Source organism: Lissotriton vulgaris, chromosome 8 (assembly GCF_964263255.1).
Source record: "Lissotriton vulgaris chromosome 8, aLisVul1.2, whole genome shotgun sequence".
Taxonomy (NCBI): domain Eukaryota; kingdom Metazoa; phylum Chordata; class Amphibia; order Caudata; family Salamandridae; genus Lissotriton; species Lissotriton vulgaris.
The window spans coordinates 511,506,408-511,520,177 of record NC_141696.1 but is presented as its reverse complement, the minus strand read 5'-3'; the positions used below and the strand labels follow the sequence as shown (position 1 = coordinate 511,520,177).

The window sequence follows — 13,770 nt, the reverse complement described above, 5'->3', positions numbered from 1 at the left end:
AGATACTACTTATATGCAACCTATGTATCTTGTTTTAAGCCGCCACCGTTGTTGCAATTGCCCTACCCATCGAGTCTGTGGTATCGAGTCCACACCGTATGGAGTACCGTGCTGCGTCCCGCCCTTCCGCTGGGGCTTGGGTGAGCTTTGCCCGGGCCTCCTCCGGGCACTGCGGCAGCACTTCCGCAACCGTATCCCACAGACAGTGGATGTAACGGGCCAAAAGGCAGGCGGTGTTTACAGACCGCAGCCCCAAACTCAGGGAGGAGAACAGTGTCTTGCCAAACTGATCGTACCTTTTGGATTCCCGATCCGGGGGAGCGGTCAGGAATGGGGTTTGGGATCTTGAGGCCTGGATCACCAGGCTCTCAGGGTGGGGTGAACAGACAGGAAGCTGGGGTCGTCCGGAGCCGGGCGGTGGCGTCGGGCCACGTTCCGATCTACAGGAAGGCCTGTAGAGGGCTTGGACCAGGTGCCCACCAGAACGTCAGTGAGGGCTTCGTTAAGCGGCAGGAGAGGCTCAGAGGAGCTTGCCTGCGGTTTGAGCACCTCAGTGAGGAGGTTAGTCCTCAGGGCCGCGACAAGGAGGTCAAGAGCCAAGGCCTTGGCCACCGTAGTCAACACCACGCTGTAAGCAGCACCCTCCTCTGTAGCCACGGTAGGAGGGGAGACAAATCCAGTGTTGGGCGAAGTGTCCAGACCACTGGCCTCCCCCAGCTCATCTGCCCAGTCCTGGCTCAACTGGCACTGTAGTGCCAGAGGGTCCTCAGACCCCTCCCAGTCCCCCTCGTCATCCATCTCCTGATAATCAGGGAAAAATGATTGCCATAGGTGATTTGCTCACCCACCGGCGTCGAAGACAACGCCGAGCGGCCCTGGTCCAACGCCGGAAGCGGGCCGGGGTGAGGACCGGGGATGACGTCGTCCAGGACGGCGTCGTGGGCAGCACCAATGGTGACGGCACCAGCGGAGGGGTCCTAAGGTCGACTGGTGACGCCACAGATCCAGGCCTGGATCCTGCGGAACCCTGCGGCGTCGGGACCGAAGTCACCGACAGCGCCGGGGCCAAAGCACCCAGTCGGACCTGCAGGGGCCGAAGGGAAGTGAGTCCTCATGGCCACGAGGAAGTCACAAATCTCCCCCGGCATCGCGTGCAGCCCAGGGACCGGCGGGTGTGCAGCTTGACGCGGCGCTTGCGGCTTCGGCGGAGCCGCGTGGGCGGTGCCGCCCGAACCATCGGCCGCATCGTGCGAGCGTCGGGGGAAGAGCGATGACGCCTCTTCAACTTCTTTTTCGAGTGCCTCAACTTACCTGAGGACTTGGAGCCTGACGAGTGGTGGTGACTCGTCGAGCGGCGATGACTGCGGCCCCGCGACTAGTCCCTCGACCTCCTCCTCGACCGGGACCTTGAGCGGTGCTGGACTGACTGCCCGAGCTAGAGCCGCTTATGGGACCGCTCCCGCCTAGCCTTCAAGGTCAAGGCCCGGCAGTTGGGGCACGACTTGTCATCGTGGTCGGCCCCAAGACAGGAAAGACACCAACGGTGGGGGGCGGTTACCGTCATCAAGCGGTGAAAGTCCTCACAAGGCTTAAACACAGGCATCCCTGTTGGCACCGCGAGCCGAAGTTCGACTCGAGAATCGATCAAAAGGCTCAAAAAAGTTAATCAAAAAATGACTAGGAGTACTGCTCTTCCCGGATCTGCGCTTGCTGGTGCGGAAAAAAGAAGTCTGACCTAAATAGGAGCTTAGAGGGAAAAAAATGGACCGGGTCGCCCTCCACTCACACATTAACCAACAACAAAAGACCCTGTCCAGAGGACGCTACTTGTGTCAGTTACTTATATAATAGGACAGTCTAAACGTACTGATAACTATTATCCTCCCCTACATACTTTTGTTCTAATAAGGGGACGTTTCACTGCACTCCGTCCAAAGTTTTCTTACAACTTAGAATAAAAACCAAAGGCCAGACCTCCTTGACAGTTACACAGAACACCATATAAAAATGTCTGATACCTCTAGTCAATACCAGACATCCACAACATCAGTGTTAGACCAAGTTCTACTTAGAAAAAATGTGTGAGAAACGGATGGCACCTCACGGAAACACCACCAACGGGGTAACTGGTATGTAATCTCCAGACAGGCCCCTGTCTCATTAACGTGGAGAAGTGTGGCTCACTGGTTAGAGGAGGCAGACCCTGATGCAGAGGTCAGACCTGGGACCAGGGTTCAATTCCCGACGCGGCAGGGTCTAGAGCACAAAATGTCCCCGGACTCGATAATTCTCGCCTCGGTGCCTGCTCGAATCATGGGTTCACACTCTGCAACTCTGGGTAATAGCTTGCTTAATCTCCACTACGGCCCCACCACGATGGGATGCCTGGTCTTCACCTTGGGAGTGCCCAGTAGGGGCTATCTCGCAGGGAAAGCCAGGACGGGTTCCCAAAGCAAGCGCTAAGAGACCTGTCGGTGATTTGGCGCTATATAAATCGAAATTAACATAACATAACATTATCGGTTGTCATCCGATTCTCAAAGAAAAAGAAGGAGTGTCCAAAGAAACAAACCAAACAGTGCAACAAACAGTGGAAGCAGAAGAAATCTGCTAGTGACAAAAGCGTTGCGTAAGAATGTGCATAAAACACGCGCTCCCCATATTACTCTGCATATGATGAGCCCTTTTATGAAATTAACTTGTGAGCTATCAATACGCCTTATTGCCCTTTAAACTTCAACACGAATGCGGGTTCATTTCGATCACGATTTTTTCAATAAACTAGGGCACCTTTCAACCCCTCTTACATTTAACACGAAAACAATTTTGTTTTCGTTCTTAATCCTAGTTTATTACTCTTTACACGCTATTGTTTCATTAGTCGCAGTGCGCTTGCCCTAGGCACAACCCCCTTTTCCTTGTTTGCAATCTTTGACAAGCGGCGTAGTGCTCCTGTTTCACGCATGCGCGGTCGCTTTATGTGCCGCACATGCGCATTTGAAAAGCTAGTATGCGCATGCGCGTCAGTTAGTGGTAGCCGATGGCGCAACACTGGACCCTCAGGGATTACGATCTCCGTATTTGGGCATCCCCCGGGCCTCATTACTCAATTTACTATTACTAATTACTTCCAGGGAGAGTATATATAAGGGATTTGACGCGATCCATGCTCACTTCATCGGAGCCGCGTTGAGGGAAGGCAGGCGATTAGCCATTGCAGTAACCGTGAGTTTTGGTCATAAAGAGGAGCAGTTTTTCTGTCGCTTTGGTGCATTTGGTACCTTTTTTCCAACTGAACCCCATATATTAATGTTTTATAGGTCATTTTCTGAGCAGAAAGGAAGGATCCCCCAATAAACGCATAGGCTCATGAGGTCTTATAGTTGAGAACTTTAAGTAAGACTTATCTTTTCTACTGTCTGCTCTCTTTCCATCTGAGCAGAGAGTAATTTTGTGTTTTGTATATATGTCTGTAAGTACTGTGCTATGTCCATTTGTGTTTTTTATTTTCTTACAGGGTTCCATTATTTTTGGTTTGACCTTGTTGTATTCAGAGAAGCTTTTTTTCTTCTCCACTGGTCTGTACATTATAGATCTATGTGTTTATCTGTGCATTTCTCTCCACAGGTTCAATCGCCAACTGGGCGCAACTACATTCACTAACATAAAAACACAGTTAGGAACGTTACACATTGTTGTAATTATTTTTAAACACACTTTTACATTTTACATGTGAGTAAGGGGAGGGTAAGTGCTTATCCTTTGTCCTGAAGAAGGGGCCTTCGAGCTCCGAAACATGTTGACACTCTAAACAGTGGTTACGATACCCTAATATGTATCCTTATAACCACGCCTTGCACTTCTTTTAACAATACCAGCCGGGGATTTAATTAAAAGGTTTTTTTTTGTTTGTTTTTTTCCCTCCCACGTGCCAGGTATTTTTTAACTATTCACTTTTTTTCACCTCACCTCACTCACACTTTGGTAAACACACACCCCCTCACATAGTTCACTTTCAAGTGCTCCTGCGTATCCGTGAGTCGTAGCACGCCGCATCCCGTAGAGGGGTGCGAAGGCCCCGATGATGAAGCATGACACCAGGGGGCCTGTTGGTGTGTGAGGGGCATTTAAACAACACTGTGTGTTCCCCATCACTTTAGGGATCACCATCACTTTGAGTGGATTCTACTTTGTTTATTCATATAACTAGGGAGACTGAATCCACTGACTCTCTCTCTCCCCCCTTTTGTTAGAATCCATAAAACACAGCATCCACTTCTCTTCAATAACTTTATTCATAGAGAAATGAATGTCTGCTATTGAAATAAAAAGGCTGGTAGCTATTCATACATACCATTACCTATTGCCGACATGTTTCACTGCCACAGCGATTTTGGCAGATTCATCAGGGCTGCACAATATGCTGCCACTCCACTATTGGACACTTGTACTGTGTTAACTGTCAAAGAAATAGGCACATATAGGTAGTTAAAAACATGCAGTCTCACCCTTGTACGCTGTATGTGTGTGTAAAAACTGTGTCAACGTTATTTACCCATAAGCAGCCTGAATGCTCATACCAGCTGCCTGGGGATCCAATGGGATACAGAAGTGCTCCTAAAGTGAGTCTTCACCTTCACATAGATTGTACATATCAATCTGGGGGCATAAAAACACATGATAATGCTATCAGCAATATTTAAGTGCCGTTAGCATCTTCTTGCAACATACGGGGCCATCCCTTCTTCAATAAGAAACACACTGTGAAGCGCCATAATTTCTCCACTGCACTTCTCTTACTCGTGTTGAGAGCCTCACACACACTCACGCTGTTAAATGAGCCCCCAATCATACTGATGACACAAGTTGCCTCGAACGTTTCTCTGACGGTATACGATAATGTCCCAAGCAGTCACCACTCTCACGCGATTTCTAGAGTCTCACACCCTCCAAATATTCAGTTTTCTCTAGATATGCCCCATGTTTGAGGCACATATTAAAACGCATATTGTTTCGCCCATTAGCCAGTGCATCATGCACACACACTCAGCAACTCAACTTCTCACAGTGAAGCCGTCTGACGAGCGCCTTGTCTCGATCGTTATTGTTTGTGTCCAACTCCCAAGCTAATATGCCTCCGTGGTGCGTGCAAACGCAGCCGCGTTCCGATCACGTGTGCAACTATCCCCACCATTGGGGCCAGCTTAGAACAGTCACTAATGGCTAAGAAGTATTATGTACGCCCTTAACTTCATTATAGTGCGCACCCGGCAACATACATTATTGTTCATATAACTGATTATGTTTATAATCCTCTTATACGCATTTAAGCTTTCACTTATAAGGGGTAAATCGATATAGTGAAACCCCTCAAGGTACATAGATCACGTGATCCGATGCAGGATATGGCGGCCATCTTAGACTAGTCAGGGATAGAACTGCTAGGTATTGGATTTTGCTAGGTGCTATACACATTACGGAAAAACACCATAAGGTGATAGAACCACTCAGCATGTAGATGTTTTGTAGGTCCATCTTTCATAAAGAGAGGTCCAAAATGGTGTGGACACATAGAAAAAATATATATTTTAACAATCTCTTGCATCACTGGAGGATGTCTGTTGTAGCTCAGAATGGGACATATGCGCAGCCTATTAGGACCCTGCATATCATGCTCCATTATCGTTTTCCTCCAAAAAACATACATTCCCCTGAAATGTTAAATGTCAAGGGGGACTACTCTGCATTCATTGATACCAAAGGGCAAAGGAAAAGGACACAGAGCGGAAAAAAGAAGAACTGACGTCAGCGTGCGAGGGCGGCGTCTAAGTACTCCGACGACGTCATCCCGGCGATTATGACGCCGACGACGGACGCGGAGCCGCAGACGACGCCTACTGATGCTCAGGGGTACTGCTACACAAAACTTTCCGGATCCAGTCTGACGCCTGGGGATATTCTAAGGAAAGGAATCTAACACTAACCTGTTTCTTTCAGACACTCCATTTTTAGATGATTATTCCAAAAGATCTTTTGTACCTTTACCTGCAACTAAAGTACTTAAACCTGACTGACTTTCATTTTTGATTGCAGTATTTTGCGTATCTAATATTTACTGTCTGATCCATGTCTTAATGCTTATTTGTCATTCTCAACCCGACATTTATGTAATTTTATTTTACTTGTGCACGAGTCCCCTTCTATCTTTCCCTCCCCTTTGATTTTTTATTTTTACTGATCTTGTTCTTTTTTCAACTGCTGTATTCATATGTATGTCTATGCCTGTTGTGCTTTAACGTGAACTCAATACATTTCTCATTTAAATTAAAAAAATGTTTGCCACCCAAATGTAATCAGTGCCACATCTAAACATGAACAGCATTGTGATATATATGTATTTTGCTGAAGGTCAATGGCCAATTCCATATGGTTCAACATTATAACTGTCATTTTCTTCCAAGAAATCTGTTTCCGGACGGCCAAGTTTGCAATTGATATTCCATTCCTACAATTGCATTACCATTGACTTTTACTTCTGTGATATACATTTTAATGTCAGTATGGACTCATTTCAATTGTCATATTGTGCTGATGCATCATATACATCAGGCAACTTTTGCAACATTTACTAATAAGTGGTAAACATGAATAAAAGGAACAGAACAGCAGAAAGGCCAAAATTCTCTACATACTAACATAAATGCAAATGCTAAGATAATGAGGGTATGGCATAAAAATGATATTCGCACATTACAGTAAACATTTTTTGAGGCTTTAGTGGTAAAGGATTATATTTAAAAAATATACAAAAGGAAACATAATATCATGATCGTTTGAAGTGAAAGATATCTCATCTCTTGACTGCTCAGGTTCAGTTTCAAAGTTTCAAGAGGGAAAAAAGCACAGAAATAAATCAGAACATGTGGAATTTGGTGTGTTAAGTAGCAATTCTGCATGTTACGTCTCATTTTCAAGTGGAAATAGATATCCTACCACGTTGTATTGGTATTTAGCAAGTGAAATTGGATACCTACCCTATTCAGACTAACTTGTAATAAAGGCCCTATAAGGGAATAATGGTCAGTTCTTGACTCAAGGATGCATTTTGTGCTAAGAAATAGTATGAAAAAAACAATAGGCGTCAACAACAGATGCTTGTGTTCAGTCCTCGTTGTTCCTGCACACCCATGCTATGATTTAGTTCCCGGTCGGGCTGCATCATGTACGCCAGTTCCAATGAAGCCGACAGTCAGGAGCTGTGTGATGCTACTTGCACTGCATCTGGTCCGGTGAAGTCGCCAATCAGGACCTACAAAGTGCTGTGGTGCAAGGTTTTGCGTTGGGATGCATCAGGAAGCATCACGTAGCGCTGGTTCGTGAGACCAGGGCTTGAAAAATCCACTCGCCCACTCTATTGTCGATAAAAATTAAACCAGGACAAGCTATTTTTAGGGACTACTCGCCCTCTCTGGCGAGCTGAAAATCCTCTAACTTCTATGGAAGACAAACTGAATTTTGACCTCGGTCTCTGAAAGTGGAGCAAATGTGACAAGTATCACGATTTAAGGTATCTTTGTTGCTCACAAAGTGAAAGAGCAATAAATATACCTTTAAATCTTGTTGTCTTGTCACATTTGCTTGCTTTCAGAGACAGAGGTCAAAAGTCAATTTGTCTTTCAACATTTATTTTTCTGTGACTGAAGTTAGAGGAGATTGAAAAGTGAACTATGTTACAACTGAACTGTGCAAAGCATGTGAAATAAAAGGGTGTGAGATGTCAGGCTTTTTTCTAATACAACACTGAAATAGCCAAGTGAACTGTTCAAACAGTTCAAATACATTTTAATTAGTTGTGAGACACATTTTTGTAATTCTGCTGTGAAAGAAATATTCATACAGGCTCAAAACAAATTACAACACTGTTCTTGGTGATGTGAATTTTTTTCAATATTTTGGCTGAAATCCAATTTCCAAACATTGTTTATGCGCTATTATCGGTGCCCCTACATGTTAGTGGGAAAGTTTTATAGCCATTTCAATGGCAAATTTGCTATCTGTAAATGGCAGTGCACTACCACATCATGCTTTAGTAATATATTTATGAAATGTGAGTTTTTAAACATCAACTGGGAATTATTAGTGCTCCTACCCTTGAATTAAGGGCCAGATGTACGACCATTCCATTTTGCGAGTCCCATGACGGGACCTGCCTCGCTAATATTCATGAGACAAGTCGCAATTTGCGACCCATTGGAAGTGGCCTGCAAATAGAGGGATGGTGGCCTGCTGGGTACAACCGACCCCCTTGTCTGTGTTTGAATTTTCAATAACGCAACTTTTTTTTCAAATGCTGCCCGTTTTCTTTAAAGGAAAATGGGATAAGTTTAAAAAAAATTTAACTTTTATTTTTTTTAAGGGCAAGCAGTGCCCATGGGGACCACTGCCTACTCTTAAAAATATTTTTGCACCATTTCACAAAGGGGATATGGGGTCCCTGTTTGCGAGTGGCTTGCTACCTACTTGAAGTAGATGGCAAACTTCGAGTATTTTGTGACCAAAACAATGATACATACCATTCTGACTTGCTATTAGGAAGGGACACCCTTGACACACTACTTCCGAATAGTGACTCGCAAACACTATTTTGTAAGTCACCTAGTAGCAAAATAGCTTTTGTACATACCACCACCCTTTTTAGGTTTCGCTGGGGGACGGAGCCGTTAGGCTCCTCCTCCAGAGAAATCTATTGAGTACAGTAAGCACTCTGGAACACGCCCCCCCGTCCCATTTGCTAGCTCCATAAATGGAGCCTAGCCATTGGACGAGGGGCCTGTCCATCAATGCCGGACCAGACACGGGGGCGTTCCCGAGATTCTTTGGCTTTGGCGACGTCACGCGACGCCGGGAACGCCCCCGAGTCTGGTCTGGCCGGGCCGTGCTTGCTGCTGTCCTGCCTTGTGTCCCTCCTCCCGCCGTCCCCACGTTTCCCGCCTCCCTCCCGACGTCCGTGTCCTTTCCCGCCCCCCTCGTCCTCTCCCGCCTGCCCCCCTCGTCCTCTCCCGCCCCCCCGTGTCCTTCCAAATAGTGGTATCCCGTCCCGCCCGGGGGTCAACCGGCAGCTGCTCGGCACCTTGGCCGAGGCACGAAAGGGCTGCGACCGCATTGGTGGCTTTTCGGAGGCTCGTCGGCAGAGGCGCGCTCTGATTGGCCGCTGCAGTGGGCCTGTCCCCGTGAGCTGCGCCGCCGTTGGTTGGAGCCTCGCCAGGATTCAGGATGCAGTTCTTGGTGGGCGAGCTTCTTTTTTAGAACCAACTTTATTGTTGTTTATTGTATGTCTGTGCTTTGTAATTTATATTAACAGCGCCCGACACGTTTTGCTCCCCCGGGCTCCTTTTTATTTTATTTTAACTATTTTTAGTTGGCTCGGCCGCTGCAGGATTCAGTCCTCTTTCTTTGTCCCTGCTTTTGCTGGGCGTTCCGATTTGATGTGAGTAGAGAACCGCCCACGTATTTATCCACGTGCGTGCGCTCAGTAACTGTTGGACACGATCGGACGGCGTGACGTGGAGCCAGTGAGGAATTGCCGGCTGATTTGTTTCAGCGCGCACAGAGTAAGTGTTCGTTAGCTCAGTGCGTACTCAGGGTGGTCAACAGTACTTTGGGGGTGTATAAGCGAGGGGATTGTTTTTACCCCCGTGATTGGGCACGTTTGTCAAGGACTGTTCTGTATTCACAGGCTTCAGTTGACTTCTTGGATCACTGCCTTAGACGTAAACTATGGCCCGAGGCTACTTTGATTAGTGGAAGTACCGACCTAGAGAGAGGGAGGTAGGCGTAGATGTATCATTTATTTATTATTACTTTTCAGGATGCAGTTCTTGGTGGGCGAGCTTCTTTTTTAGAACCAACTTTATTGTTGTTTATTGTATGTCTGTGCTTTGTAATTTATATTAACAGCGCCCGACACGTTTTGCTCCCCCGGGCTCCTTTTTATTTTATTTTAACTATTTTTAGTTGGCTCGGCCCCTGCAGGATTCAGTCCTCTTTCTTTGTCCCTGCTTTTGCTGGGCGTTCCGATTTGATGTGAGTAGAGAACCGCCCACGTATTTATCCACGTGCGTGCGCTCAGTAACTGTTCGACACGATCGGACGGCGTGACGTGGAGCCAGTGAGGAATTGCCGGCTGATTTGTTTCAGCGCGCACAGAGTAAGTGTTCGTTAGCTCAGTGCGTACTCAGGGTGGTCAACAGTACTTTGGGGGTGTATAAGCGAGGGGATTGTTTTTACCCCCGTGATTGGGCACGTTTGTCAAGGACTGTTCTGTATTCACAGGCTTCAGTTGACTTCTTGGATCACTGCCTTAGACGTAAACTATGGCCCGAGGCTACTTTGATTAGTGGAAGTACCGACCTAGAGAGAGGGAGGTAGGCGTGGATGTATCATTTATTTATTATTACTTTTCGAAGCAAGGTCTTGTCACTAAACGGAGAAAAGTTGTATGTCACTGGATGCAGTCAAGATGTGGCCACATTTTAGACACTGCAAGAAATCGAGCGCTATGTTGATGTTTTTCTTTCCGTCGTTGTGCTGCTCATTGTCAGTGTTGCTCCCTCCTGTTGTCTGTACTGCTGCTTCCCTCCCACCCTCCCGTGGTCCGTGCTGCTGCTTCCCTCATTCCTTCTTTCCCTCCCTCCCACCCTCCCGTTGTCAAAGGCTGCAGCTGCCCCCTCCCACCACCCTGTTATCCATGCTGCAGCTTCCCACCTCCCACCCTTCCGTTGGCCATGTTGCAGCTTCCCCCTCCCACCACCCTGTTGTCCATGCTGCAGCTTCCCACCTCCCACCCTCCCGTTGTCCATGCTACTGCTTAGCGTCCCTCCCACCCATCCGTTGTCCATGCTGATGCTTCCCTCCCTTACACCCTACTGTAGTCCATGCTGCTGCCTAAATCCCCCCACCCTCCCCTTGTCTATGCTGCTGCTTCCCTCCCACATTCCAGTTGTCCATGCTGCTGCTTAAACCTCTCCACCCTCCTGTTGTATATACTGCTGCTTCCCTCCCTCCAACCTGCCTGTTGTCCATGCTGCTGCTTTCCTCCCACCCTCCTGTTGTCCATGCTGCTTCTGTCCCTCGAGTTTTCCTTGATGCTACTTCCCTTTCTTCAGTTGTCTATGCTGCTGCTTTCCTCCCTCACACCCTCCAGTTGTTCATGCTGCTGCTTCCCTCCCTCATACACTCAAGTTGTCCATGCTGATGAAAGCATACTTCCCCGCCCCCCTCCCGCTGTCCGTGTGCTTGTTCCCGCCCCCCCTCCGGCTGTCCGTGTGCCCGTTCCCACCCCCTCCCGCTGTCCGTGTGCCCGTTCCCACCCCCCCTCCCGCTGTCCGTGTGCCCGTTCCCGCCCCCCCCGCTGTCCGTGTCTCCTGGATGTGCAGTGGATTGCAGTTCACAGCACTTGCCTGGCCCAGTGTACTGTAGTGATGACTGTGTTTGGTGGGTGACAGCTGGCTGTGTAATTGGACTATAGGTGACAGCTGTACTGTGGACGGCGGGTAAGTGTGCTGCTTATGACGATTGATTGTCCACTGTTGGAAGCTGGTTGGGAACAGTTACTGTAGGCAACTCCTAGTCGTACATTTTACAGGTGACAGCTGGCTGTGCAGTGTACTAGGAGTGACAGCTGATTGTGCACCATTAGTGACATCTGTCTGCACAGTGGTTGTCATCCAGCTGTGCATACTATGATATGGGTGACACATGGATGAACATAAAGTAAAGTAACAACTGCTTGCATTGTACAGATCATAGCAGGTTCCTGTGCAAAAATAGTAACAACTGGTTGTGCACTGCATAGAAAAGTTAGCAAGAGCCGGCTGTAGTTTGCTGTAAGTCACACCTGGATTTGCGTGTATCATGTATGACAATTGGATTTGGTCAGTTTGCGACAGATAGCGAGCAGTTTACTGTATGTGATTGCATTCTGTTTTGTACTCTAGGTTGATGTGCGTAATGCCCCGTGGCTGTAAGCTGAGTGCTCAGTATGACACAGATGTCAGCGTGCTCAGAAAAGTATTGTGGTTGGCAGCTAAGTTTTTGTTTTCCAGCTGGTTTAGCTGATTTTCCACTGTGTATCGTGGGTGACGGGCCTGGGCATGCAGTGTGTTTTGGTATAAAGCTTCATGTGTAGGGTATGGTCGTTGAACTGCACATCATAGGCTACATAGGTGGGTGCTTGCAGTGTATTTTGGTGACATAGGTCTGCTCAGTATAGGTCACATAGCAGAGTGCTTACAATTTGTGAACGAGCTAGGTTGAATATATATGTACAAAATAAGCATGCATTCTTTACAGTGTGCAGCTGCCTGCAAATGTGTATTCATTACAGAGCGTTGGTGCACAGTCCTCAACTTATTTTCTGTACTGTGTGTGTTGGGGCTCTGTGTGTGTTGGGGCTCTGTGTGTGTTGGGGCTCTGTCTGTGTGGCTAGCTTTTTTTTGTAGGTGGCTCTGTGTGTGGGTGGCTCTGTGTGTGGGTGGCTCTTTGTGTGTGTGTGGGTGGCTCTCTGTGTGTGTGCGTGTGGGTGCAAATGCAATAGGTCTCGCATTTGCGAGAGATTAAGCTATTGGCATTGTAAATGACAATGCCATTTATTTATCTGTTTTCAAAACTAACACATAAATAAAACATTTGTCATTTACAATGCCAATAGCTCTAACTTTTACAAAGGCGAAACCGTTGCATTGTAAATGCTTGTTTGTGTTTGCAAACATGCCAATTTCCCGATTGTGACCACAAAAAACAGTCCTAAATCTGTCCAAAAGAGGCAAACCGGGGATCATGTATACCCTATATATGGACTTGATTATTGTTATACATGGAGCAAACATTTAGTCTACTTAATAAAAAGTTTTTTTGTAAAGCAGAAGTTTGAACCTGCATATTTGAAGGTGCTCTCTTACGTGACAGACAATAAAGAAAAAGTTGCTCTATAAGACAAAATATTTGATTAGGATCACACAATTTGAGATCAGTTCATGGGTCAAGTACAATACAGTCAGGTTGAGTAGATTATTCATAGTTACTAGACCTGCAGGACTAGTAACATTTGTAAGATTTTTTTACCCCTAGTTGCTCCGGAAGGAGTACACTCTAACTCCAGCCAAAGGCCGAAGGACACCTTTTGGAGATCAGGACTCATTCTAGCAGAGGCCAACAGCAGGTCTATGCATTTCCATTTGCTCCTAATCGGCTGGGCAGGTATAGGGCAACTAGAAGCTTTCTGTGTCCCTGTAGCTCAAGGTGCGCATGTCTGGCTGCCCATCGCAAGACAGCCACCCAAAATGACATGTGCACTTTAAACTTAAAAGCACAGCCCACCACTCCTCACTGCTGCTGCCACTCAGCATCAATGGGCGAACACTGGGTTCGGGATGGGTTGGTGTCAGGCAGATGCTAGCAGCATATCCAAGAAAGCCACTAACCTGCAACAGTTGGTGAAAAATAAAATGGTAACAAATTAATTTTATTACCATTTTATTTTTCATTTCTATTTTTTTTGTGCATTTTATTTAGTGGGGCAACGCTCCTCCGCTCCAATGGAGGAGTTGCTCCTGACTGCCAAGACATGTAAACCTTAAACCCATATGTCCTACTTTTTAAACATCATGCACCCTGCACCAGGGGTGGTTAAGGCCTAACTTAGGGGTGACATATATGCTTTAAAAAGGAAGGTTTAGGCTTGGCAAAAAAATTTTTTTGCCAGGTTGAAAC

General features: G+C 46.9%; 1 protein-coding gene across 2 annotated transcripts in view; it reads right to left on the bottom strand.

The window, feature by feature from the left end:
- The window catches only part of CTPS2 (CTP synthase 2), a 1,454,337-nt gene that overhangs the window by 927,167 nt on the left and 513,400 nt on the right, over nucleotides 1-13,770 (bottom strand). The gene's annotated exons all lie outside the window — the stretch shown is intronic.